We start from the raw sequence: 25,469 nt of genomic DNA, 5'->3' as shown, positions 1-25,469 counted from the left end.
GATTATTTCATTTTGGAAAAATCAAGGTAAGATAGCAGATGACACAGTTGCCTCTAAATATGAGTATAATTATCATACTTAAGTATTTCTTTTTTGCCAGATTTTATGGCCTTTGTTCATAGTATCTGATTTTAAATGAGATAATGTGATTGTGAATCATGTATTTCTTGGTCTTTCTCCTCTTAAGCGTATAACCTACGTGAGTTGGGCCCCTTTTAATTAATTAATTTTCTTTTAAAATGTTAATCATTCACGTAGCTTTTAAAGTTGACAGTATTGTACTCATGCTAATTTCTTTAGGCCATTGATGCGTTCTTCAGAATAACTTTTGTTTCTTGGATCTTTTCAAGACCTGTCAAAGAAAACAAAATGCTAACCTGACTTTAAAGGGGCCCCAAATTCACCTCCCCTTACTATATTATTCTTTGTTCTCTATGTGCATCAAAGTGACAATCCCACACTGTCTCAATTGAGGGAGTCTAGCACAAAAATAAAAAAAACAGCCTGGCACTGTTATAGGCTGGCAGCCAAAATGTTTTGTGTAGCTTAGTTCTGGCAGTGGTTTTCATAAGACAGAGGGTCTACCTCACAGCATCTCCGAAGAAAGGCAAGCAGCCTTCCTACTTAGACCAATTCTTTTCCCTCTAGCTTTCCTCATTCTTCATGCAGACCACCATCCTGAAAAAAAACCTGTATTTTCTTAAATAGAAACATCATTCTCCTTGCAACTTGCACATATAGCAAACAAAGGCAGAAGCTTGTGCTAAATTCACCTTTTCCAGCTCATAAGAGATTTCCATCACAGTTGCATTTTTGCTGCAACTTTTCAAAATGCCCTTCTGAACATTGCTAACCTTGGTCATGTTGAGATGGTATTTTAGATATACCATTTTGAGATGGTTAGAATCTTGTGTGCTTCCGTGGTTATTATTTGAACTGAAACTTTTGAATAATGTTTGCCGCATTTATATGGATTTTTTTAATGTCAGGAAATCTTGTTGGTACCAAAAAATCTGCCATTATTTTCTATTTTTGTCTATAGTTAAGGTCCGTTCATGCCTTTTAGAAATTGAACACTCCTTTTTAAATAGCCTGGTAAGTGTTGTCAGAGAAGAAAGTAAAATTCCATTGAGTAAAAGGATGTGCATTTAAAATCTCTCCTCTTTTCAAATCAAAATGCCATGTAAAATAACATGTTTTAAAATTTCCCAATTCTCATTAAATTATAGTTAATGACCTGCTTAGAAGGGATGTGAAAATATGAAATTATGATTTTTAAATGGAGATGATTTGTGCAGGAGGCTTGATTTCTACTATGAGACAGCATTCTATGAAATTTTATAGAATGTTCTTAAAAATATAAATATGTTGTATTAGGCAAAATCAAAACGGTTTACATTCAAATGGTCTATTTAAAAAATTAGTGCTTTTGTTATCAGGATAAGAATAGTTTAATAGGCAGGATATGGGTTTTTTTTAAGGGGGAGATTGATATTTTATTGACTGAATTTTATTTTTAAAATTGTCAATGATTTTTGACAATAAGAAAATTACTTTGAGAGAAAGACTTTTTTTAACAGTGTAACAAATGTGAGTGAAAAGAAAGTAAACAGCAGTTCTTATTAGAATTATTAATGTGAAACATTTTTATTTGCCATATATTCTGGGGAATATTTCTATTATAGATACATTAAGATGAATTGTGCAGCCTGTTAAATTTTTTTCCTAGAGATTTATATTTCATTTAGAAAATGTTTTAAAATCATTGAAAGGCTTTGTAAAACAGGGATATATCAAAAGTATTCACTAAATAAACTCACCTGTTTTCTCTCATACTCAAGACAGGTTCAGCAACATATTGGCTCATTACTTTAACAAAACAAATACTCAGATTTCTTTGTATATATATTGCACATTTCATAAATGATGTGATTCTCCATTCTCCCTATGCTGTCTTTTTAAGCTTGTATTTAAGTGACTTTTTCTGCAGAGTTACTAAAATGAATCTGGTTGGGGTTCTTGTTAAATTTTAATAATTAAATTCTTAGGGCCAGTTAAGTTCATGACTGTCTTGAATCCCCTGTGCCAAGGTCTGACAATATTAGAACTGATGATAAAGATAATTCATATAAAAAAATTCTTTCATGCTTTATGTTCAGGTTTGTTGAATAATGTTTCTTGTATATTAGATATTATTTATTGGCTCTAAATATATTTTCTGCAGTGGATATAATTTTGACTTGCAGTTATGTCTTTATCTTTTCTGTAGCAGGAATATATCTTTCAGTGGCATAGGAATTGCAGCATGAATTCTCTTATTTGCTTGCTTATCCTAACACACAAAGACATAGGTGAAATATTTAAAAGCCATAATGTTTGAGCAATTTCTTGGTAAATGCTGTTGAATTTTTCACTTTTGTAGGCAGTAAACTCTATAGTTTTGTTTAACTCAGGATACATATTATAGCTTTATAGTTTGATATTATACTGTTTTCAAGGAATTATGATATAGTAACAATCATTACATTTGTAGGACAATGGAAATATTAATTCATTAAGGGATAACAGCAACATTGGATAAACATTAATTCCATTATTTTAACTAGTATTTTATTTCATTATATCAAATACCAAGTTTATAATTATAAATAGTATATATATTTATTTTTTTGCATGGGATGGCACTGGAAATCGAACCTGGGTCTCAGGTATGGCAGGCGAGAACTCTACCTGCTGAGCCACCATGGCCCCACATAAATAATATTTATTGTGTCTTATTTTTACTTGAATATCAGCATAGATTTCAAATATACTCCTGGGTAGGTGATTTGAATATCTTGTTTGTAATCAAGTATGGTAAGAGGTGATAACAAATAGTGATTTTTAAGTTTATGTGGTCAAAGATATGAGTAATTCTTCTTTAAGCATATGGTACAGACTTTAGTCTGAAAATTCACTAGAGATTATTGTGTGAAAGTGTATATATTCGTTCAGTTGTTTGATTTCCAGCCCCCGGTTTTTGATACATTCTAACACCCCCCCTCGACTTCTTATATTATCATTCCGTAGAGTACTTTCACAAGTATTTCATGTTTTCTGTGGCATCTCATACTGCTCACTTTTTACCCATACTACCATATGAGTTCCCCTTTTCAGGTTTACGCTGCATATTTTAGGCTGCTGATAGTGTAAGTAGATTGCAAGGTAGTGACATTTAGCTTTTTGAGCTATTCTCATTTTTAGCATGAGAACAGTTTTTTCTCCTTGTCCTAAATCTTCTCATTTCCTATTAAAACAGTCTTGCTAACATTGAACAAAGAAATTCAGGGATTTGACTACAGCAGCCATTGAAATGCATCAAAAAGTGGCTACTACAATACAATTTTATTAATGAATGATCTACATTGGTTCCAGCTGTGTCCATGTGATTAGACCTTCACCAGGCAACAATGGGTATTTCCCTATTGCTTTTATTTGATTTCCAAGAATGTGTCATCTGTCACATCAGCCCTTGCCAATATGCCCCCTGTTAAAGTGTTTTTTTTTTTCCTTCCAAATTTCCGAAGCATAAGTTGAATACCCACACATATTCCTGCCGAAATATTGTTTCTAGTGAATAGTGGCCTGGGTTTGTATGCCTGGTGTTGCATGCCAAAAATCTCAGAATATAAGTTAAAATAAATGTTTATTAAGATTATCACTAAATTTTTTAATGCTAAAGATAGATTATTTTTGCTTTTACGTTTCCATCTTAATATTTTATTACAGTGGTATAATGTGTTATAGAGGTGGACAAGCTTGCAGATTGAAATGGGGATTGTCCAGATTGTTCCCTTCCCTAGACCATATGGTATAGTTCTAAAAGCCTTTTGTATGCTGTCTGTTCAGTTTATTGTAAACTTAATCTTTAGTGCACCTAAAAAGATAACTAAATAAAATTGGGCCTTGGAAAAAGGACTCCATATCATGTGAGGACCCCAGAAGTGTTTGTTTTAAGGAAGATAACTATAGGTGAAATTGAAGTTGAGACTATATAAACAAGGGAGACTTGCCATTCTCTGCGTATTCTTTTGAGATCATATGGTTTGTCCTCGATTGTCTTTTAATGTTTATTTTAAAGCAAAGGCATTTATGTTTCTGACTACACATATTATCCTTATTCATTCTATTGTTTTCTTTCAGTTTTATAAAGAAGAGGTTATAGCTTTTATCTGTTTTCAAAAGATGCCTTGAGCCTTCAGCAGGCTCAGTTTTTGCCCGCCATGCCAGAGACCCGGGTTCGGTTCCTGGAGCAAAAAAAGAAGCCTCTATGTACTGTGCTGAGAAATATATGTGCTCCAGGTTTATGAATGTATAATGTTTTTTTGACTGTTCACAGTGAGAAATCAGAGCTAAAACTTGCATGAACTTCAGACTTTTAGCCATTATGTAGACTCAGAGATAGTTGAAAATTTATAATTGTTTTTCCTTTTTCTTTTATTCCCCTCCCCCCCCAACTTAGTATGCTTTCACAGTTCTATCTTAGGCAAATATAAGAGATTGTTTTTCCAGTATGTTAAGATTCCTTATAAAATGGGAATGAGAGTGATTTCTCCTGACTCCTACTCCCTTTCCCTCCAAAGTGAGCCACTGTTAGAGAAAAGCATTAGACATTGCCCATTGCTTTTTGGCACAAAGGATTTGAAATTGAAATTCTACCAAATGAAAAAAAAAAAAAAAAAGGAGAGCCTGTGAACATGATTCTTTACTCTATCATTACCCTGAACCACTGAAAGCGTAACTGAGAGGAACTCAAATGTTATTGGAATGTGTAATTTTCCTTTGAATAGCCACAGTGAAATATAGTTGAGCAAAAAAGGGCAGAAAAAGTATATGTGGTCCATGGAGTTAATGGTGATTGAAATTAATGAATCTTTTCAGCCCTGTACAATAGAAATTTTCCCAAGAACAGTATACATTTAAAATTTAGAAACTATACACATTCAAAATTTAGAAACTTAACATAGAAGGAAATTGTGATCTTAGGAAAATTTCTAGAGATGGATGGAATATCACAATAATAAAATAATGCAAGTGGTAAATAAAATAATGCGAGTGGTAAATTGAACATAAAATATTTGTTGTCATTTACATTTTTAAATTTGAAGCATTTTCAAAAACTGAATCACTGATTTCAAGTTGTCAGGGGTGGGTGGGGTTGTCCTTTCCTATTTAAAAAATGCTATCTTTTGTTTGTTTATTCTGAAGCTGCTTTCTAAAGTCCTCACAAAATCAAAAAGCATAGTTTATACTTTCAAATAAGTTAGGACACTCCCCTTTCTCTTTCTTACCTACTTCTTTTCTTTCTGATCCTCAGCTATTTATTTATGCATGCATGTTATATATTGGAATAATCTATACCTTATTACTAAAAAATATTATAGATTTGGGAGATTTAAGGCTATAGTTAGTAAAAGAAAAAAAAATCATACAGTGACTCTGCAACAAATGGATTTCCATGGAAGAATTGGAACATGTTTATTAAAGTAATTCGAATGATTGAAAATTGTAGAAATGCAAACTCAAAATGGTTTTTTATTTCTTTTCTTTAGGAAGAACTAGATCATAGCCTGAATGAAGGAAGGAGGAACCATAGATGGGTATAACTTAAATGTCATCTTTTTTATCCATATTTTCTTGTTCATCTGTCCATACCCTGGATAAAAAGAGCACCAGACACAAGGTTTTCACAGTCACACAGTCACAGTCACATTATAAAAGCTATATTGTTAAACAATTGTCTTCAAGATTCAAGGCTACTGGAACACAGCTCAACAGTTTCAGGTACTTCCCTCCAACCACTCTAATACACCATAAACTAAAAAGGGATATCTACATGATGCATAAGAATAACTTCCAGGATAACTTCTTGACTCTGTTTGAAATCTCTCAGTTACTGATATATTATTTTGTCTCATTTCTCTCTTCTCCCTTTTGGTCAAGCAGACCTTCTCATTCCATGATGCCAGGTCCCGGCTCATCATAGGAGCTCTGTTCCCCACTGACAGGGAGATTTACACTCTTGGAAGTCCTGTCCCATGTAGCAGGTTAGTTCATCTGCTAAGTTGGCTTAGAGAGAGAAGCCACATCTGAGCAGCAAAAGAGGTTCTTGTGGTGGAGGGTTGAGTGGCTCATACGTATAATTTTAAATAGGCTTAGCCTGTCCTTTGCAGGAATAAATTTCATAGGGGCGAACTCCAAGATTGAGGACAGCCTATTGGTTTGGTTGTCCCCACTGCTTGTGAGACTATCAGAAATTCTCCAAATGGGGAAGTTGAATATTTCCTCCTTTCTCCCCAGTGTCCCAAGAAGACTTTGCAAATACTTCTTTATTCACTGCACAAGTTACTCTGGGATATATCAGTGCATCACACTAACCTGGACAAACCAACAAGATCTTACACCCTATTCAAGATTCCACGTACTTATGGTGTTCAACTAAACTGACCATATAAGTTAAACTAGGTAGTGTGCTACCCAATATATAAATTCAACACCAACTTAAATATCTCTCCCTTTGGTCCCACACAGAAGTTGAAGTTTTAAAATATGGACGATATCTTCCTTTACCCTGAATTCTGATCTACTCCTGTCCTATCCAGATCAGCCTTATTCATATTTGTAGTTAAGTCTAATCGCTTTTTCAACTTTTTAAACAGTTCCTGTATGGGGTATTCCTGGCTTTCATAGCTTCAGAGTTCTAACTCTGAGTCTGAGGTGTCACATTAAAAATGCCATCTTCTTTATGTAGTTTGATGTTAAAAGTGCCTCCGACTCCAAGTGGTAGAAAATCTTTCTGACAGTGACTTATATACGGAAGAGTTTTGTCTCTGGCCCTAAGATGACTGGAGGCAGTTTGTTCACGCTAATTGACGCCCTCAGGCTTCCAGGTACTGTCTTCCTTTTCCACCATCCTTTGCACATGACTTTTGCATCTTATTTCACAGATGGCTCTTGCATCTGTAGAAAGAAAGGAAAATGAAATGAGAGCTCAATAAGCCTTATCTTCCTGGGGGATTTCTTTATAATGGGAGGCCCACTTGCATGAGACTTCCCACTACATCAAATTGTCCAAAGCTATATTTTTAATCTCTGACGGAGATTAAAAACAAACATTTTGGCTTTCCAGCCTCTATTTTAGAGACAGGCAAGGTAGAAGGGAAATTGGAATGAATGTTGAGTGAGCCATTCTAAAGTTATCTCCCATACTTCCTCAGTTCCTTCTTTGGTTAGTTATTTGGACCTTTGAACTTTCTGAGTACTTGGTGTATATTCTTGAAGTAATCTACTGTTATTTCAAGAATTTATTTGAAGTATATTCTTCAGTTTTTCCTTCTGACACCTAGTATGTATGTTTTGGTATTGTACTTTTAGGTTTCTGTGTTAGGGCAGGAACTGTAATTGGATCATTCTGATGTCTTTACACTTAGCACAGTGTCTAGCTGTAGACCCTCAATAAACACTTGTTGAATGAATGAATATTAAGAAATGCATTAAATTTGTTACTATTACTATTGGTGTAACTAATTGGTACATTTAGAGAGTACAGCAGTATTTTTAATTTGCAAGGCACTGAAGACTAAATTTTGTAGAATTATTTTTCTTAAGAGAACATCAGTGAAAATACATCAGAGTTGTTTTGAGTGAAAGAGTTTAAATTATAATGGTTTTAGGAAAGTTCTCAAAATATGTTAGTACCAGGGATTTATCTCTTTTTCTTTTTAAAATTTATTTTGAAATACTTTAAAACTTATAGGACAGTTGCAAAAATTATACATATCCCATACAGAGTTCTCCAACATGTATCCCTCTTGTCTCCCTACATCCAGATCCAACAAATTTAATATTTTGCCTCCTTTGCTATGTTTCTTTCCTCCCTCCCTTCCTTCCTTCCTTCACTTGCTATTATCTAACTTTGTCTCTGTATCTCTGTCTATTTATCAATCTATTTTCTGAACACTTAATACTGCTATATACATTTCCTAACAACATCATCCTTGGACATCATACTCTTTGAACACTTAATACTGTCATATATATTTCCTCATAGCAAGAGTATTCACTTATTTAACCATCTTATGTGCAGTTATCAAGTTTAATAAATTTAACATTGCTATGAAGTTTACAGTCTATGTTCCAGTTTTTAAAATATATCCCAATAATATACCTTTGAACCTTTTCTCCTCCCTTGTTAGATCCCATCCAAGATCATGCCTTGCATTTAATTGTCTCTTTAGTTGTTCTTCTTTTAAATTTAATTGTCAGAACATGTATATGACATGAACTTTCCCATCTCAACCACTCTCAAGCATACCATTCATTGGGATTACTCACATTAACAATATTGCAGTATTCTCACTACCTTCCATTACTAAAACTTTTTCATCTCCCCAAACAGAAACCCTATGCCCATTATGCATTAACTCTCCATTATCCCTGCCTCCCCATCCCTGACAACTTGTACTATAATTTCTGTCTTTATGAGCTTGCATATTTTTTTTGTAGTTACCATGGGCCTTAAGTTTAAGATCCTAAATGCATAACAATCTCTTTTGCTCTGATACCAACTTAACGTCAATAATAAGTATTCCTCTGCTGTGTTCTTCTACCCCTCCATTCTACCACCGTAACGTATTTCTTGTCACAGATTACATGGTTGTACATTATAAGTCCCAAACTACTGATTTTTCATTAAGTTTTATGTATTTGCCTTTTAAATCCTGTGGAAAGTAAAAAGTGGAATTATGAACCACAAATACAGTAGTATTGCCATTTATGTTTACTCATGCCTTTACTCTCAACAGCAATCTTTATTTCTCAATGCAGCATTGATCTATTGACTTGTCCTTTTCTTTGAACCAGCAGAACTCTCTTTAACATTTCTTAAAGGACTAGTCTAGTGCTGATGAACTCTCTCAGCTTTTGTTTATCTAGGAATGCCTTAATCTCTCCCTTGTTTTGAAAAATATTTTTGCCAGATATAGAATTCTTGATTGGCAACTTTTTGTTGAAGCATCATCCTTCTGCCTTCTTGCTTCCATGGTTTCCAATAAAAAATCAACACCTAATTGTATTGAGGCTCCCTTGTATGTGAAACTTTGCTTCCTTCTTGCAGCTTTCAGAATTCTCTCTGTCTTTTGGCATTTGACAGTTTGATTGTAATATGCCATGGTGTGGGCATATTTGGGTTTCTCTTGTTTGGAGTTTATTGAATGTCTTATATGTGTATATTTATGTTTTTATTAAATTTGGAAAGTTTTCAACTATTATTTCTCTGAGGATTTTCTCTGTCTCTTTTCTTCTATCTTCACCTTCTGGGACACCCAAAGTGCATATATTGGCATGCTTACTGGTGCCCCACAGGTTCCTCAGTACTCACTTTTCTTCCTTCTTTCTTCTTTCGGATCCCAAGATTGGATGATTTTAGTTGTCTTACCAACAAGTTCACTGATTCCTTCTGCCAGCTCCCAATTTGCTGTTGAATCCTCTAGGGAATTTTAAATTTCCATTACTGTGTTCTTCAGCTCTGTTTAGTTCCTTTTTATAATTTCCATCTCACTATTGATATCCTCTTAGTTTTCACCTGTCATTTTCCTTATTTCTTTTAGTTCTTGGTCTGTGTCTTTCATTAGTTCTTTGGCCATTTTTTCAAAAGTCATTGTCCAGGATTTCCAGCTCTGATCTTACTCATTGATGGTTTCTAAAGCTTTATTCTCCTCTTTGCTTGGATAATCACTCCTGTTTCTTTGTATGGTTTGTAATCTTGTTGAAACCTGGACATGTTGCTATTTTTGTGTGTTACCATTGAAATTTGACTGTGAAGCATCTGGTCCTTAAGCTTGCATCCACCTAAGGTTATAACAGAGTTTTCCATGAAATACCAGAAGCTAAAAAAAAAAAAAGAAAGAGAAAGAGAAGAAAAGAAAACACCTTTCCCAGTCATTGCAGATTGACCTGGGCTAGTACACTTTCCTTTAGGGCTTATCCAAATGATGAGTTTAGAATAGCTCCAGGCCAAAGTATAGAACCTCCCTGATCCTTTCTGTGCAACTATCTTGTCTTTGGCATGTGAGCATAACCCTTAGAATTATTCTATTTACATGGTTCTGAATGTCGCCTCTTCCCTAGGAAAGAGTTTCCTTGTTGTCTGGGACACTGCAGTGTATATCCTACAGCCAACATTCCCTTACCCTTGGCAGCATAAATTGACTACCCTGCCACAGCAGTCTGTGGATCTCTGGAGCTGCCTTCTACATGCAGGTCAAGTTCTGGGATGATGAGTCTCTCAGGTCACCACCAGATTCAGCAGACATACATGTTTCCAGTACATGCAAAAAGAGTATTCTGCTCTCTCCAGAGCTGGGACTAGGGGTCTGCACTGAGAGTGTGAACTGACTCAGTATCAAGTCTCTAAGTGGTGGAGAAGGGGCCAGCTAGGGTTCCAGAAAATCCTATACTTTTAAATGCCGTTTTATCATGATTGGTTACTCACCCTGCTACTGCAGTCCTTTAACTGTTTTTGAGAGTTTTCAGAAAGTTGTTTCTATTAGTTTTTGCTGGTTTTTCAAGCTTCTGTTGGAGCCTTGATGTGTCTCACTGCCGTCATGATCAAGGAGGGGCTTAGTATTGGTGTTTTTGTTGGGAGTAAATTATTCCATGAGTAAACCAAACAAATAAACAAAAAAACAATACAAAACAATTTCTTTTTAACTCTCTGCATAGACTATTATTTGAACAAAAATATTGTGTAGTGATTTTATATTAAGATATCAGTCTTTGAAGAAATAGGCAATTTTGCCTTATTTATTCATAAGGCAAAGAAAACTTTTGATAATTTGTATTGTTGATGTTGATTTACAAGAAGGCATTATGAAATCTTTGGAAGCCTGATTTGGCTAAGAGCATACTAAATCTGATTTTATCGTACATAGCATTTTGGCTTTTTATTTTTTAGAGTGACAGCTTCATACTTTTCAATATTCATGTATCTGTTTCCACACAATAGAGTTTCTTGTCCAAAAGAAACCTGAAGAGGTCATCTTTATATTTGCTTACTTTGCCCCTTACCTGTCTTATAAGAAAGCAGGTTACTCTTTCATTCAAAATCTACAGAAAAAAATGGCTCATAGTATAACTTGATATTGTCAGTCACTGGATCATAACTGCTCTAATGCCCAACCTAAATGTCATTTGTTGTATTTCCATTCTGGTTCTGTTATTTTTACTTCAGAGGATAAAGTGAGCAACTATCTACTCTCTTCCATTTAACATCCCCTATGTAGCACTATTTTAATAAATTGCTCCCTTTTCATTCAGGGTAGCAGGGTTGTTAGTACCTTACTTACTGAAACAACCTGTGCATGGATAGAACTTATCTCAAAGCGGGGAATGTATTCAAGTACCTGGAACTGAAAATTTCCATCTGAGTAGTTTATTCATTGTGAATAAGAGGATACCTTTTAAAATTCAAAAGCAGTCCTAGGAGAGAGTTCTTATATAATCACAATTTAGTCAAGATAGTTTCCTAGATTGGGACTTGGTTTTGGGTGTCAGTGGTCTCTTTTGACTTTTCAGCTATTCTTTGGGTCATACTATTGAAACAACTAATTTATACGCCAGCACTTTACATTTAAAAAGATTATAAGTGAAATTTCAACCCTCTAGTTTACCTTTGTATTCACAGTGCTTAGTGTAGTATCAGGCTCTAGTAGGTACTTACTAAAACAATTAATTTAAAAATATTTAGTATCCCTCAATAATGCTTCCTAATATAGGTAGCACTGTGTTTTGCATCTCTCCCTTCAACTTTAATTTTATTTTATACTGCCTGTGCTGGTTGTAAAGGATTATGTACCCTAGAAAAGCCATGTTTTAATCCTGATCCATGTTGTGGAGCTTGCTCTTTTCTTCAATCCCATAAACTTGATTAGGTTATCTCCATGGAGATGTGGCTCGCCCTATTGTGGGTATTAACCTTTGATTAGATGGAGATATGACTCCACCCATTCCAGATGGGTCTTGATTAGTTTATTGGACTCAAAAGGAAACAATTTGGAGAAAGCAGCAGATCCATGAGAACCATGAGAGCCCATGCAGCCAGAGACGTTTGGAGATGAAGAAGGAAAATGCCCCTGGGGGAGCTTCATGAAACAAGAAGCCTGGAGAGAAAGCTAGCAGATATCTCCATGTTTGCCATGCGCCTTTCCAGTTGAGAGGAAAGACTTGAACTTCATTTGTGTTCTTGAACCAAGGTATCTTTCCTTGGATGCTTTAGATTGGACATTTCTAAATCCTTGCTTTAATTTGGACATTTTCACAGCTTTAGAACTGTAAACTTGCAACTTAATAAATTCCCCTTCTTAAAAGCTATTCTGTTTCTGGTGTATCATGTTCTGGCAGCTCGCAAACTAGAACACTGCCCAGCAAGCATCCATTCTTTAATTCTTGTTATCTTTATCTTCTTATTCAATGATTTAGAACTTTTCTTGACTAACTGAAAGCAACAATAATGCCTGGACAGTCTACTTCATGATGATGCTGTCCTTTTCAATACAGGAATAATTCTTTTTTCTCCTGCAAGGTGAGGACTGATTGTAGCCTAAGGATGGGAATTCAGAATACATTATTGAATGGCTTTTGTATACAAGACACTTTGCTGTGTTGTGAATATGTGCAAAAGTGAATTACATTTCAATTTGGCTCCGAAGGGCTTGAAATCTGGTTAAGGAGACAAAAATATGCACTATAGAACTACAGTATAGGAGGAATTGTGATAACTGCTATAATAGGGGTAGAGAAAAGTTTAGTGGCTGTATAGAGAAAGGAGTAATTATTTCTGACTGGGTGAAGGTACAATGAGTGATTGACTAAGGCTTCACCAAAATGATGGAATTTCAGTGGAATATTGAACTATGTATAGGATTTGACAGATGGGAAAGAGGAAACAATTTCAGGAAGAAGGAACAGCACAAGTATTATCTGGAGGTGGGGATGTGTATCGAATGTTTGAAAAAATGGTGATGAATCTGTTTTGTTTAGAGCCATGGAATGTTTGTGGAAGTGATAGGAATTGAGGTTAGAAAAGAGCTGGGGGCCAAATTGTAGGAGGTCTTATTTCTTTTTAAGTTATTTTCTTTTTATTCCATAGAAAAATATTAGGCTTTTACATTCTGACATGAAGATATCTAAAAGTTTTAGAAGAAGACAGATTAAATGTAGCTGTAGGCCCCCTCTGCAGGGCAGTGTGGTGGCTTCACAGGAAACAAAGTATGGAGTTGCCATATGATCTTGCAACCCCGTTATTAGGTGTATACTTGGAAAAACTGAGAGCAGGTACACAAATGAACATTTGCATGCTGGTGTTTATGGTGGCAATATTCACGATTTGCAGTGAATGGAGGTGGTCTAAGGTTTCTGGCAAATGGAAGGGGGAACTGTGGTGTATACCTACAATGGACCATTGAGCTGCTGCAAGAAGGAGTGACGTTGTAGGTCATGCAACAAGGTCAGTGGACCTTGTGGACAGTATGTTGAGTGAAATAAGCCAGAAACGAAAAGACAAACATTACAATGTTTCACTAATAGGGGCTAACTATAATGTACAAACTCTGAAAATTGAATCTGAGAGCATAAATAATCAGGGGAAGGCTTATTGTAAGTGTTCCTAGATTATAAGCTCTTACAACAGCCACATCTGTTCCTGAGTTCTAACGGTTATTTATAAATTCTGAGGTGCTGGGCTGTTTGTGTATAACCCGACCCTTCCCTGGAACTTTGGGTATCTTTGTGACACCTGAGACTCAGAGCTAGAATTCTGCAGCTATGACAGTCAGCACTACCCTATCCAACAACTGTTAAAGCAGCTGAAAAGGAGATGAAATGTCGATTGGAGATAGGAATGAAGAAGATTTAGTTAGGACTAAGGAAAATCAGACAAAAGGGTAAAGGATGCTATTGACTGTATTTTAAAACAATTTCTGTGTGAGATCAAAGGAAGAATATTGGTACAAAATTTTTATTTTCTGTAGCACACTATTAATTCAACTTGTATGGTCAGTTTATTCTAACACCATAATTACATGGGACCTTGAGTAGGAAGTGAGACCTTGTTGGTTGGTACAGGTTAGTGTGATGCCCTGATACATCCCAGAGTAATTTGATCACAGAATAACAAAGTATTCGTAAGGCCTCTTGAGGGACTGTGGAAAAATGTGGAAATATTAAACTTCCTTACCTGGGGGATTCCTGAAATTCTCGCAAGCATTGGGGACTACCAATTTAATAGGCTGAGTCCTTGATCTTGAGTCTTGGCCTTATGAAACTTATTCCTGCAAAGGGGAAGCTAAAACTGCTTATAATTTTGCCCAAGAGTCACCTCTTATTGCTCAAATGTGGCCTTTCTCTAAGCTAATTCTGCAGGTGAACTCACTCCCCTCCCCTATTTATGGAACCTGGCTTCCAGAATGTAAATCTCCCTGGCAACATGGGACATGCCTCCTAGGAATGAGCCTGGACTCAGCGTCATTGGATCGAAAAAGACTTCTTGACCAAAGGGGGAAGAGAAATAAAATAAAGGTTCAGTGACTGAGAGATTTCAAATGGAGTCAAGAGGTCATTCTGGAGGTCATTCTTATGCATTATATAGATATCCCTCTTTAGTTTTTAGTTTATTAGAATAGCTAGAAGGAAATACCCAAAATTGTTGAACTGTAGTCCAGTAGATTTGATTCCTGAAGACAATTGTTTAACTAGCTATTACAGCGTGGCTATGTGATTGTGAAAACCTCATGACTGGCATTCCCTTTATCCAGTGTATGGTCAGATGAGTGAAAAAATAAGGACAAAAATAAATAAATATTGGGGAGGGAGGTGGTATGAGATGTTTTCTATTTTTGTTTTTATTTTAAAATTGCATTTAAAAATGTGCACTTACTTAAAACAAATGTGGCTGCAAGTCGGGAGATCAGTTAGAAGGTTGACGTGCATTTCAGTTTGAAGGTGATGAGGGAGGCTGGCGGCAGAAAGATTTGGAAGGAAGCCTTAATTCCAGATGCTTGGGGTGGTCAGCTTTAAGCATTTTGGGCTATTGATTTGCCCAGAGTTGTGTAACCATGTCCTGGCACCCAATAGAGGGTGCTTATCCAGTTTCAAGCTTTCCTTCCACCTAAATCATTTTGGCAGAACTGTGGTCCATACCTCTCCTGCTTTCCTCTGGGAGATTTAAATATTTTAACCTGAATTCTACAAGGCAAGTAGGAGAAACAGGGTTGATGGGTATTGATTGAGTTAACCAAAGTATCTGCCACATTTCTTCAACTCCTTTTTGTAGTTAGGTCCTTGGCCTTCCGTTCTTTTAGGGCCCATGGCTTATCTCCTTGAAGTAGAACTTGCTAATGATTCCTTTTGGAGGCAGGACTCAAATATTTTACATTTATCACTCTGTCTTATAATTATATCCAGGCCTGAGGCCAGAAACTATATTTGGGTCAACATAATATCTCAGAACACTTAGCATAATTTTTAGAATGTAATTATTCAATAGATGCTTGTTGAATAAAACAAATTTGCTTATACTTTGCAGTCACATAGACCTTCCTACTGCCTGCACGTGCCAAGTATATTTCATCTTAGGGCCTACTGTGCCTGCTGTTGTGGAAGCTTATGATCCACATCAATATAGCTCCTTCCCCCACTTCTTCTGGTTTCTATTTAGATGTCATCTTATTATCAGTGAGGTGTTCTCTGACAACCCTATATAAATACTTCCACCCCCTAACCTCAGCCTTCAGATATCCCTATTCTCTGTTACCCTGTATTGGTTTTCTTTATAGTACCTGCCAACATCTGATATACTTTTACTTGAGTATTACCTTTCTGTGTCAACTAGAAATAAATTCCTTGTGGTAACAGGATTTTTTGTTGCCAGATTTATCCCCAAGCACCTGAAAAAATAATGGGCACATAGTAGGCCCAATAGATATTTGCTAAATGAATGAATGATAAAGATTAAGAAGAAAAGGATAATAAACATTCATGTGTAGGTCTGCTTAGAGTTTATTCAATCCTTGGTATTGTTTTCATAACTTTTATGATATGAAATCATTAATATTACTCTCAGAAAATAAAAAAAATTATTTTCTATAGATCACGCCTGTGCAGTCTAATTATGGATTAGTATTTGTTTTTAAAATATTTGAATGCCAAACATATTCAATCAGAAAACACTTTTATTATCCATGCCAGCTTAATTTTTAAGGCGGTGAAATGGAAGATTGTCATTTCAGTAAGCAACTTACTTTCATTTCTGAGAATGAAGTATTTTGAATATTCTAATTGATTTTTGAAGATGGTTTTACAAGAAAATAATCCCTCTTTCCATGGATTGTACATTTGCCTCCAAAAAGGAAGGAAACTAGAAACAGACATGCTACAGCTGAATGTATTTTTGACAAATGTGTCAGAAGGCAGGTTGGTCAGTCCCAGGGTAAAAGATAAATTTTGGGTTACTGAAAACTAAAGAAGATCTGATTTAAAAAATCATTTTGTATGTATATTTAAATTTTGTAAAGACATTCTAGACTGTCACAAGCTCAAACCTATATTTTGTTGTGTTTTATTGCAAATTCACTTGGTTATTTTTCCAGAAATCCTAAGCCTGTAATTTGGTGGTAAAAAGGTTGGTTATCAAATCAATACGATTATATGACTTTTAGTGTCATGAGAATTCCCTTTTGGAAACCCATAAAAACTCATTTTTTCCCACTATAAACTTTATCTGTCACTTTTCTATAAGGTCAGAGCACTAATGTTGGAGGTGATCTGCTCTGGGACAGAGAGTCAACAAGGTGGCCGTAAAGTTTAAAAATGCCGCATGGTGCTTTGCTAGGATGAGGATTTCTTTTTCATATCAAGCTAGTGCTTATTTATAATGTGGAAGCTCATATATTGATAGGTTTATTCTTAGGGTCCCTGCAAATATAAGAAATGAAAGGTTTGCTTCAACTTTTTGCATTTGTATATTTCTTGTTTTTACTGAAAGATTTGTCTTTTCTGGAGGTTAGTTCTTAATTACTTGTATACCTTTAGTGGTAGGATGTTTTCTTTCTAGATTTGTAAGTTACATTTTCCAGAATAGGTGGTTTTCAGAGCAAATCACTATAGAAATGACTGTCCTTGAAAACAGTTCCAGGAGTAGAATTATTTCTTAATATTTGAAAATGAAACATTGTGCTTAAATCATAAAAAGGTTTCACTTCAAAATACTTCACTGTCAGAATTGTTGTTGTTTAATGTTTATTTGTATCTATCTACATATTCTATCTATATAAATATGGGAAAGATCTGAATGGTTATGAGAGGTCAGTCTTTTACAGTTGCAAGCCTGTCTCAGTTAATTGAATATCCAGCCAGTCCCTTTTTTCCAACGTATGTTAACACACATGGATGATTACGTAATAACATTTTTTCTGCTTTTTAAGTACAAGGCATGTCAAAAATTATGTATGAAACTAGAAGTTCTTTTCAATGTCATTCACCTTGATTAAGTATTTGCTCTTATTTCAAGACTCTTACCTAATTATTTAAAGACTAAATTAATTTTAACATTTTATTTGGACTTTAAAACTTTGAGTTTGTACTATACTTCCCCATGTACCTACTCAAAGCTGTAAATACTAAAACTGTATTTTAGTTTCTAACACACACTGTCATAGTACAGCTCCAAATTCCTTATATATAAATAAAGACCTTGATGTTTATAATTATTTAATAATTCAATACATTTTTAATTAATTGGAAAGTACTTTTATTTCATGTGTTTAGGCAAGCAGTATTTGCAAAACCAAATTATAGTTAGTGTTTGTGAAATACTGCAGCCCCATTAGTTTTAACCCTTGCTGATTAGTTTTTTAATAAGTTTCTTTATAGCAATAGTAGTTAGAGTAATATGAAAACCACTTGTAAGTTCCTGGAGGGGAGTAAGCCTTCAGTAATTGAGAAGTAGTTTGTTATTTCAATTTGGCCTCCTTCCCTAAAGTTAAGAAAAAATTTATAGTTTCTTTTAATTGCAAGTCGAAACACATTCAATGAAGTCAACTTAAAGAACAAAATGAAGCGCAAAGAAGAAAAATAAAATCATTCATAATTCTACAACAAACGATTATGTCTTGCCTGTGTGTGTGTGCATATGCTCATTCACTCTCTCATTTTTATGTAGTCATTGATATGATATTGTGAATATTTTCCTAGGCCAGTAAATATTTTTCTTCATTATGTTTTTTGATCCTTAATAATTAACTCATGTGAGGCTCTATTTGTTGAATATCTTGTTTCCAATTTTAGGCAAAGGCTTTGTGATAGATTGAATCATTCCCCCCACAAAAGGCATGTTTGAGTCCTAAACCTAGACCTGTAAGTGAGAATCCATTTGTAAATAGTATCTTTGAATATGTTATTAGTTAAGGTGAGGCCAAACTGAATCAGGGTGGATCTTATTCCAATATGGCTTATAAGCCTTATAAGCAAAGGAAATTTGGATTTATTCAGTAGTAACCAAAGAAAGAGAGATCACCATGTGATGGAGGCAGAGATTGAACCACCACCGGAATGCTACAGTCTGGGAGAAAGCAAGGCCTATCGATTCCTTGGTTTTGGATTTCTAGCTTAAAAAACTGTGAGACAATAAATTCCTGTTATTTAAGCCTGCAAAATTGTTGCATTTATCATAAAAGCCCTGGAAAACTAAGGCAGGCTTTAATAAAGATTTTTGGCTGTTTTCAGGGTTCTTAGAAGTGACATTGCTGAATCAAGGGACAGGCAGTTTTCCACGCTTTTTGTATCAAATGTGATAGGGCATTTTAATACTTCAAAGCAAAGTTAGCGTTTTGCATCAGTAGAGTAGGTAGCAGCTTTCAGGCTGTTTTCAGGACTTGAGAAGAGCTCTCTCCTTACCTGCTTTGCAGATGGCTGAATTTCACCATCACCTGTTTGCTCCCTTGTAACGTACAGGTACTCCTGTGAGAGTTAGTACAGAGTACTTTGGCAGGCATTTACTCTGGACAGTGTGAAGGAGTTTATCTTATATTTTAGATTTAATTCTTGCAAGTAAAGTTTGTAAACAAGGCAGGAAAAGGGGCATTAAAGCTTTGAGGAGGAAGAATGGTAAGAGGAAGCAATGTATTCCTTTACTTAATTCTACTAACAGCAATTGAGCAACCAACTATTATATAAAATATCTGGTATTGGGTACCTAGTTTTAATCTTTCTGAAAATGACGTAGCTGTTTGTTAGTTGTGAATGCTAATTAATGCAGTAAAGAGACTTAGGGTCCCAGATATGGTGCATGTATATTTTGGATAGAGATGCAAGGGGGAATTAATGAACTCCTAAGCAACCTGATTCTGTTTGAACACACTGTTTGCAAAGTGTGAAATTACTTCCTTAAAAGATGATGAGGATGTAAACGATGGGCTTTGGGAGTTTGCAAAGTATAACTCTGCCCTGCAGGGTCTCTGCTTCATTAGACAAAATATTTATATCATTGGAATGTCTCCTTGAAAAACCAGCTGATAAAAAGATACTAGTGACAGACAAGGCCACTAAATAGATAAGAGTCTTAGTGCTTGCTCCAATCAGGAAACTCTGAGCTATTTCTAGTTATCTTTTTATTCTGTGGAAACTTGTGTGTCAAATGATAGAGGCAAGCCTGTACTTCCTCTGCAGGAACGTTGGAGAACAGTAAACGTTCTAGAAATTATACACAGTTGTCTGTGTATACCTTTTCTTTACTCAACAGTTTGAATCTTAAATACCCGCAGGATTTTAAAATCCCACTCTATTATTACCATACTGACTCTTTTTCTTATAATAGTGGGTAGCTAATAATATGCTTGCTGTAATATTTAAAAATAGTGATACACCTCTCATTACCACATCTATTAGCTCCAGATTTACTCAACCTTGGTCTAAACTGGGTATTAGGGCTTTTTAAAATTTGGCATTTAAGATCTCTAGATTATGTTCACTTTTTCAGGTGTCACCTTCTTAAACCATCAGCATATATCTTAGGTCAGTGGCCAATCTGAAAATTCTTGAAAGATGCATAGTGATTAGAAGAAGAACTGCTACAATAAACAAATAGAAGGAAATGTACTTTTAATTAATCTTCCAATAAACTTCTGTATTTATGTAGAACTTTGAGGATGACTGATGTATCACTTAATATTTTAATTGAAACATTTTCAAAACGTGGTTTTATTGATTTGGATCTTAAAGGCCAGATTCAAATACTACCTTAACCTCATACTTCCTGATACCAATTAAAATATATCTTACTGTTGGCTGATTTTCAGTGATGTAAGATGAATTTGAAAAATATTTAATGTGTCTAAATTTAGTAATTTTAAGGATATCTATGTCTATTCCTTTAGTCACCCATGAAACTCTCTCTTTCTTCTGCCACCTGTTTATATGATATTCTTTTGCCTCCTGAGCCACTAGGATTTTGTATTCCTTTTTAGTTGATTTCCTCACAAATCATATGAAGTTGCAGGATTATGTCCTTTTCATTTTTTACTAGAAGTAAGTAAATCTAACACTTTATACTCGGTGACTTTTTTTTTTTGCTCATCAAGGGAATGCCACTCATGGCTGCTTGGGTTGCTACACTGAGTTTTGTGAATGTTTGTGTGTTAGTGTAACCCTATTATTTCTGTTTTAAAATGAACTGAAAATTGATATGTGCCTCACACTTGGAGAGGGAAGCTTTTCAACAACTTTTTATTTAGTTAGTAGGGATTAAGTTCTTAAAAGATGTTAGAATGAGACTCACTAGTGCCAGTATGTTTAAGAATCTGTTAGTCTTTTTATTTTAAACTCACTACATGCATATATTTATAAAACTGAGTCTGAGTTAAAAGTTGGCATAGAAGCCAATGTAGGGTAACAAGACAATTCTTTTGTCCAATAGAAAATGCCAAGCTAGTGATTCAGCCAGATGAATCCTTCCAGACCCTAAACTTGATTGTTCTTGGGTTATATATTCCTATAGAGGCCTCTGAGGTCAGAGAATGTAGTTTCCCATGGTTTGAAACATGGCTTCTGACCCTTCAGCAGGGCTGTTGGTCGAACTGTTTTCTAGTAAGATCTTACCTGCTATGATTAGATGGTGGTAGGATTTGTGCAAGTTCTGTCTGTGAGAGTTAATGGTACTTTAGTGGTAGTAAGGGCAGTTATTTGTGCTTGCTAATAATAAAAGTCTTGGAGGAATTAGGAAGAAATTGTCAAGGTCATTGCTGAAGGTTTTTATGATTCATTGACTCAACACACAGTTATTGAACACTTTCGGTTTGTTAAGTGCTGAAGATATAATGTAAAACACCCTAGACCTGGTCACTGTCCCCGTGGTACTTAATATCCAGTGGAGGATACTGTTATTAAGTAATCACTCATATAAATACATCCTACATATGATGATAAGTGCATAGAAGTAGTAAAGATTGTTATATGAAGGTGACCAAGACTTCATTTGATGGAGGGAATAGGGAATTATGAAATGGACTGAACATTGATATATGACTGATCTCTTCATCTCTTACTCCAAATCTTTCTTAGCATAAGATTTTGCGATATTGGTTTTCTTCTAGCCTAGGCCTTATAGCCTATTGTCATATCAAAAGTATCTGTCTGGCGCTCTGGGGTGAACATCAAGTCTTGTGGGATCAGGAGAGTGATCCTTATGAAGGACTCTGAAGGGTCTATAAGAAATTAGAACAGAATTTGAGTATTACCACCCTAACTATATGGTGTTCAGTTCTGTGTGACCTATACCACTGATATTCTAGAATTACAAAATAAATTTATTTAGATATAAATTAATAATGTACTTATATGTAAATATATAATTAATGTATTTATTTCTTAGTAACATTTTATTCCACATACATTTAAAGTAAATATTATAAATATATACACAATATATTATTAAATATTTATATTTAATCCTAAAATTCTAAAGATTTGAAATGGAGACATCTTTTACCTATGTTGTAGGTAATGGAAGAGATGTGAATAAGGAGTTAGAAGTCCTGGGTTTTAGATCTTGCTCTGTCACTAACTCTTTAATGCTGATGTTCACCATTTCTTCCTTTATTAAAGAAAAGGGGTTGAACAATTCTGCTAGCATTCTTTCCACCTTTTCTGTGATATACCTTTATTTCTCTACTTGGGGACTCATAGTCATATGCATCAGATAGCCCAATTTCCCCCCGCTGTACTTGTTATAGCTGATTTCAAGAAGTTGGAAGTCTTGGAGAAATGCCATCTTGGGAAAGCAAATTCATTATTCATCTTGTAAAACTTTTATAAGACAAATAATCATTGGCAGAAACTATTGAAAAATGCCTTTTTCTTCCCTGTTAAATAAAAGCGTAACTACTGAATATAGATTGAGATCTTTAGATTGATGGTGAGGGAATTGATCTCTCTTCTTACTTCCACTTCTGGTGTTAAACTAGGATGATAACAGCTCAAACATAAAAAACCAGAAGTGATCTTCAAAATTCATGGATCTCGTAGATAGTCTCTCAGGTTATGAAATTTATTTTGTACTAGAATTGAGTTGCTTATACTTTTGCTCCCATTACTTTAGTCATTATTACTTTTGTTGTATCAGAAGGTTAAGATGAACACACATCTGCATGAAAAAGTATTTATCATTTCCCATAAATTCCAATTTCCCTGAAAAATAAGAAAAAGGAAAATATTTTGAAAGAGAGCATAGTAAAATATGTTTGGTTATAGTTGAGACTTGACTTAGTTTAGACTTCAGGAACAATGGGAGATCATTAGCAGTGAGTGTAGTGTTGCCTGACACTTGTTTGTGAAAATATTTTTTAAGAAAAGCCAGTTATTTTAAAGGTAGAATCAATTTCCTGTTTCCCCCAGATTTTCATTTCAACTCCTCAGAAACTTGGTAATGCTCCTCAAAAACTTGGTAACACACACTTTGTATCAGATTCTGGAAAGTATGAGTGAATCATACTGCACAGAGTAGAATGCGAGTCACGGTTATATTCTGGGAAAGGCTGCATAGAATTGCTGATTCATGGGCACAGATTTTTCAGGCGAGTTCACCAGGTGGACATGAAGAGAAACTGATGGAAACAGAGAGACAAGGGTATGAAACCATAGAGGTAGAAGGCAGCTATGTGAGTGTGGGTACTTGGTATTGCTACAGATCAGAGTCTGCAGAAGTGAGGGAAGAGGGATTGAAGTGGGAGAAGGGGTAGTGGGGCTTGTAGTGAAGAGGAAGGAAGGGAGCCAGAAAACGAAGGTCTTCATTGCTAGGTATAGGATCTTGGATTTTATTCTTAGGAGATGGAGATATTAAAGGTTTTTGAACATGTCACTATATGATCAGATTTGTACTTTGAAAAGATTATTTGTGACTGGCTTAGGGAGTATGGTGTGGTAGGAGCAATGCTGGTATTGCAGCCTGGAGGCCAGGTTAAAGGGTAATGCAATAGTTTAAATGAATAATGAGATGATTTTCTGGTGTAAAGTTTTCATATTGGTTCATAAATATGCTGCCACATTTTAAAATGTCAGTAAATTGAAACTATTTTTAGTATTCAGTAGAGCTAATTCACTGCTACTTTTATAGTTTAGAGTTAGTTATTCATGGGATGAATAGCAGTGAAAAATTGAAAAAGGATTTGTGTTTTGTTAGTGATATTAATCCAGTAAATTCACAAAAATCTCCTAATTTAGCTATATAATAAGAGACATAACTTCATAAAAATGTAGGGTAAAGAATTTGTGATATAAACACATCTAGTAATTTGTGGAAATTATGTGTGTTTGAAAACAAGTGAATGATGTCATAGTGCTGGTACATGGTAAATATTCAGCAAATATTTGTTCAATTTGCATTTGATACTTGACAGTTATAGAGAAGACTTTGTATTAATTCAAGTCATGGAATATGTGACTAATATTTTTATGCGGAAACTTACAAATCAAATTGGAAAAGACCACAAATATTTGTCAGGAAAAATTAAACAGCCATATATGCATATGAGATTGTGGCTTTGAAAAGAGCATATACTTAAAAGATCCTTGCAGATTTTGTAATTGGAGCATCACATTTGAAAATGACTTTAAGTTGTCTCACAAACAGTATGGCATGTTACTCTTTCTTACCAGATCTTCGTTTTGCTGCCTAAATCCTCAGTTTTTAGTTGTCAACAGGAAGAAACAAAAGACAAAATTGGAAAAAATTAAACATCCATAGCATCATGGAGTTATAAAATATTAGAGTGCTACCTCTTTCTCCATATGAAATCAAGATTTTTTTTTAATGTTGTTACTTAAGTACACAGAGTAGTATTACCAAGTATCATAAATGTTAAGATATGTGTCCCGTAATCAAATAACGGAATGATAATCAGTTTCCTTTACATGTTATTTGCAATTCAAACTAATGCTCAAGAAACTGATTCATTCCTTAATATTAGCCAAACTTTCTTTCAATATGTAGAATATTGTCAGTATGTATAGCTTTAGGATTCGTAGTTATTTCTGTGCATTTGGTGCCAGATTATATATCAGTTTTTAGATGCTATATTAACGTTTTAGGGGTTAGAATGAATTTGCTATGTCTAATTTTTTGTAGAAGGATTTTTAAAAATAACTTTTTAGTGAGATCTGTTTATGCTTGCCCCCCCCCCCTTTTTTTTTCATACCATGATTGAATATAGTATATTACTTTGAGGAAAATTTTTAGCAAAATATATTTTTATTTCCTCCTCACTGTTAATAGGTCCTCTTAGGGGAATCAGTGGTGACATGTGTTTCAAAGCAGAAATCTTTTCACAGTTATTTTTTGCCATTTAATGAGATTTCAGGTATATTTCAACAACTGGGGTTTCCCTGATGAATCATTAAAATAGGTGAGTGGGTTGGAAGGCAATACTAACTCTTCTTAGTATTTCCCTGTTTCACTCTGCTAGGTTATTGGTGTACTCTTCCTTTTAAATAAAACCTGGGTGTGTTAGTGGGTGGAGGTTCAGAAAGGAATGGGGAGAAGGGATCAGTAAGAAAATAGCAGTTAAACCTCTGATGACCTGTGGGAAATCCTACTCAAATTTCTACTTTCCCTCGACTTAAAAAAAGGTTTAGTGTTTAAGTTCACTGTTGTTGTTTTTTTTCCCCTGCTGAGCTTAACTTTTTCAAATAATGTGTGTAGGCAAATAGATAATGTATTTTCACCATTTGATTAAAGTTTAAGTATCGAGCCATGTGTGGATATGCCTTTGGAGTAAGTATCTTGTGTGTGAGATTAAAACTGTTAAAACCATCATCATTGAAACTATACCTTCCTACAGCTAATCAGTATCTGTGGCATATATTAACAGTTCCTCTTATTTAAAATT

The 25,469-nt window shown here is 34.8% G+C and overlaps 1 protein-coding gene across 5 annotated transcripts in view; it reads left to right on the top strand.

Annotated features, from left to right (window-relative positions):
- The first annotated feature begins 5,656 nt into the window (after positions 1–5,656).
- Positions 5,657–25,469, top strand: part of QTMAN (queuosine-tRNA mannosyltransferase) — a 277,907-nt gene continuing 258,094 nt past the window's right edge. For 3 of the 5 annotated variants that reach the window (XM_077153699.1, XM_077153698.1, XM_077153697.1), the window contains exon 1: positions 5,662–5,823. The gene's annotated coding sequence lies outside the window, so the exon portion shown is untranslated. Of the gene's footprint in view, positions 5,824–25,469 lie in introns of all 5 variants that reach the window. The other 2 variants (XM_077153702.1, XM_077153700.1) reach the window with 2 other exon arrangements.

This window comes from Tamandua tetradactyla, chromosome 3, assembly GCF_023851605.1.
Source record: "Tamandua tetradactyla isolate mTamTet1 chromosome 3, mTamTet1.pri, whole genome shotgun sequence".
Classification (NCBI taxonomy): Eukaryota; Metazoa; Chordata; class Mammalia; order Pilosa; family Myrmecophagidae; genus Tamandua; species Tamandua tetradactyla.
This window is presented reverse-complemented; position numbering and strand designations above follow the sequence as displayed.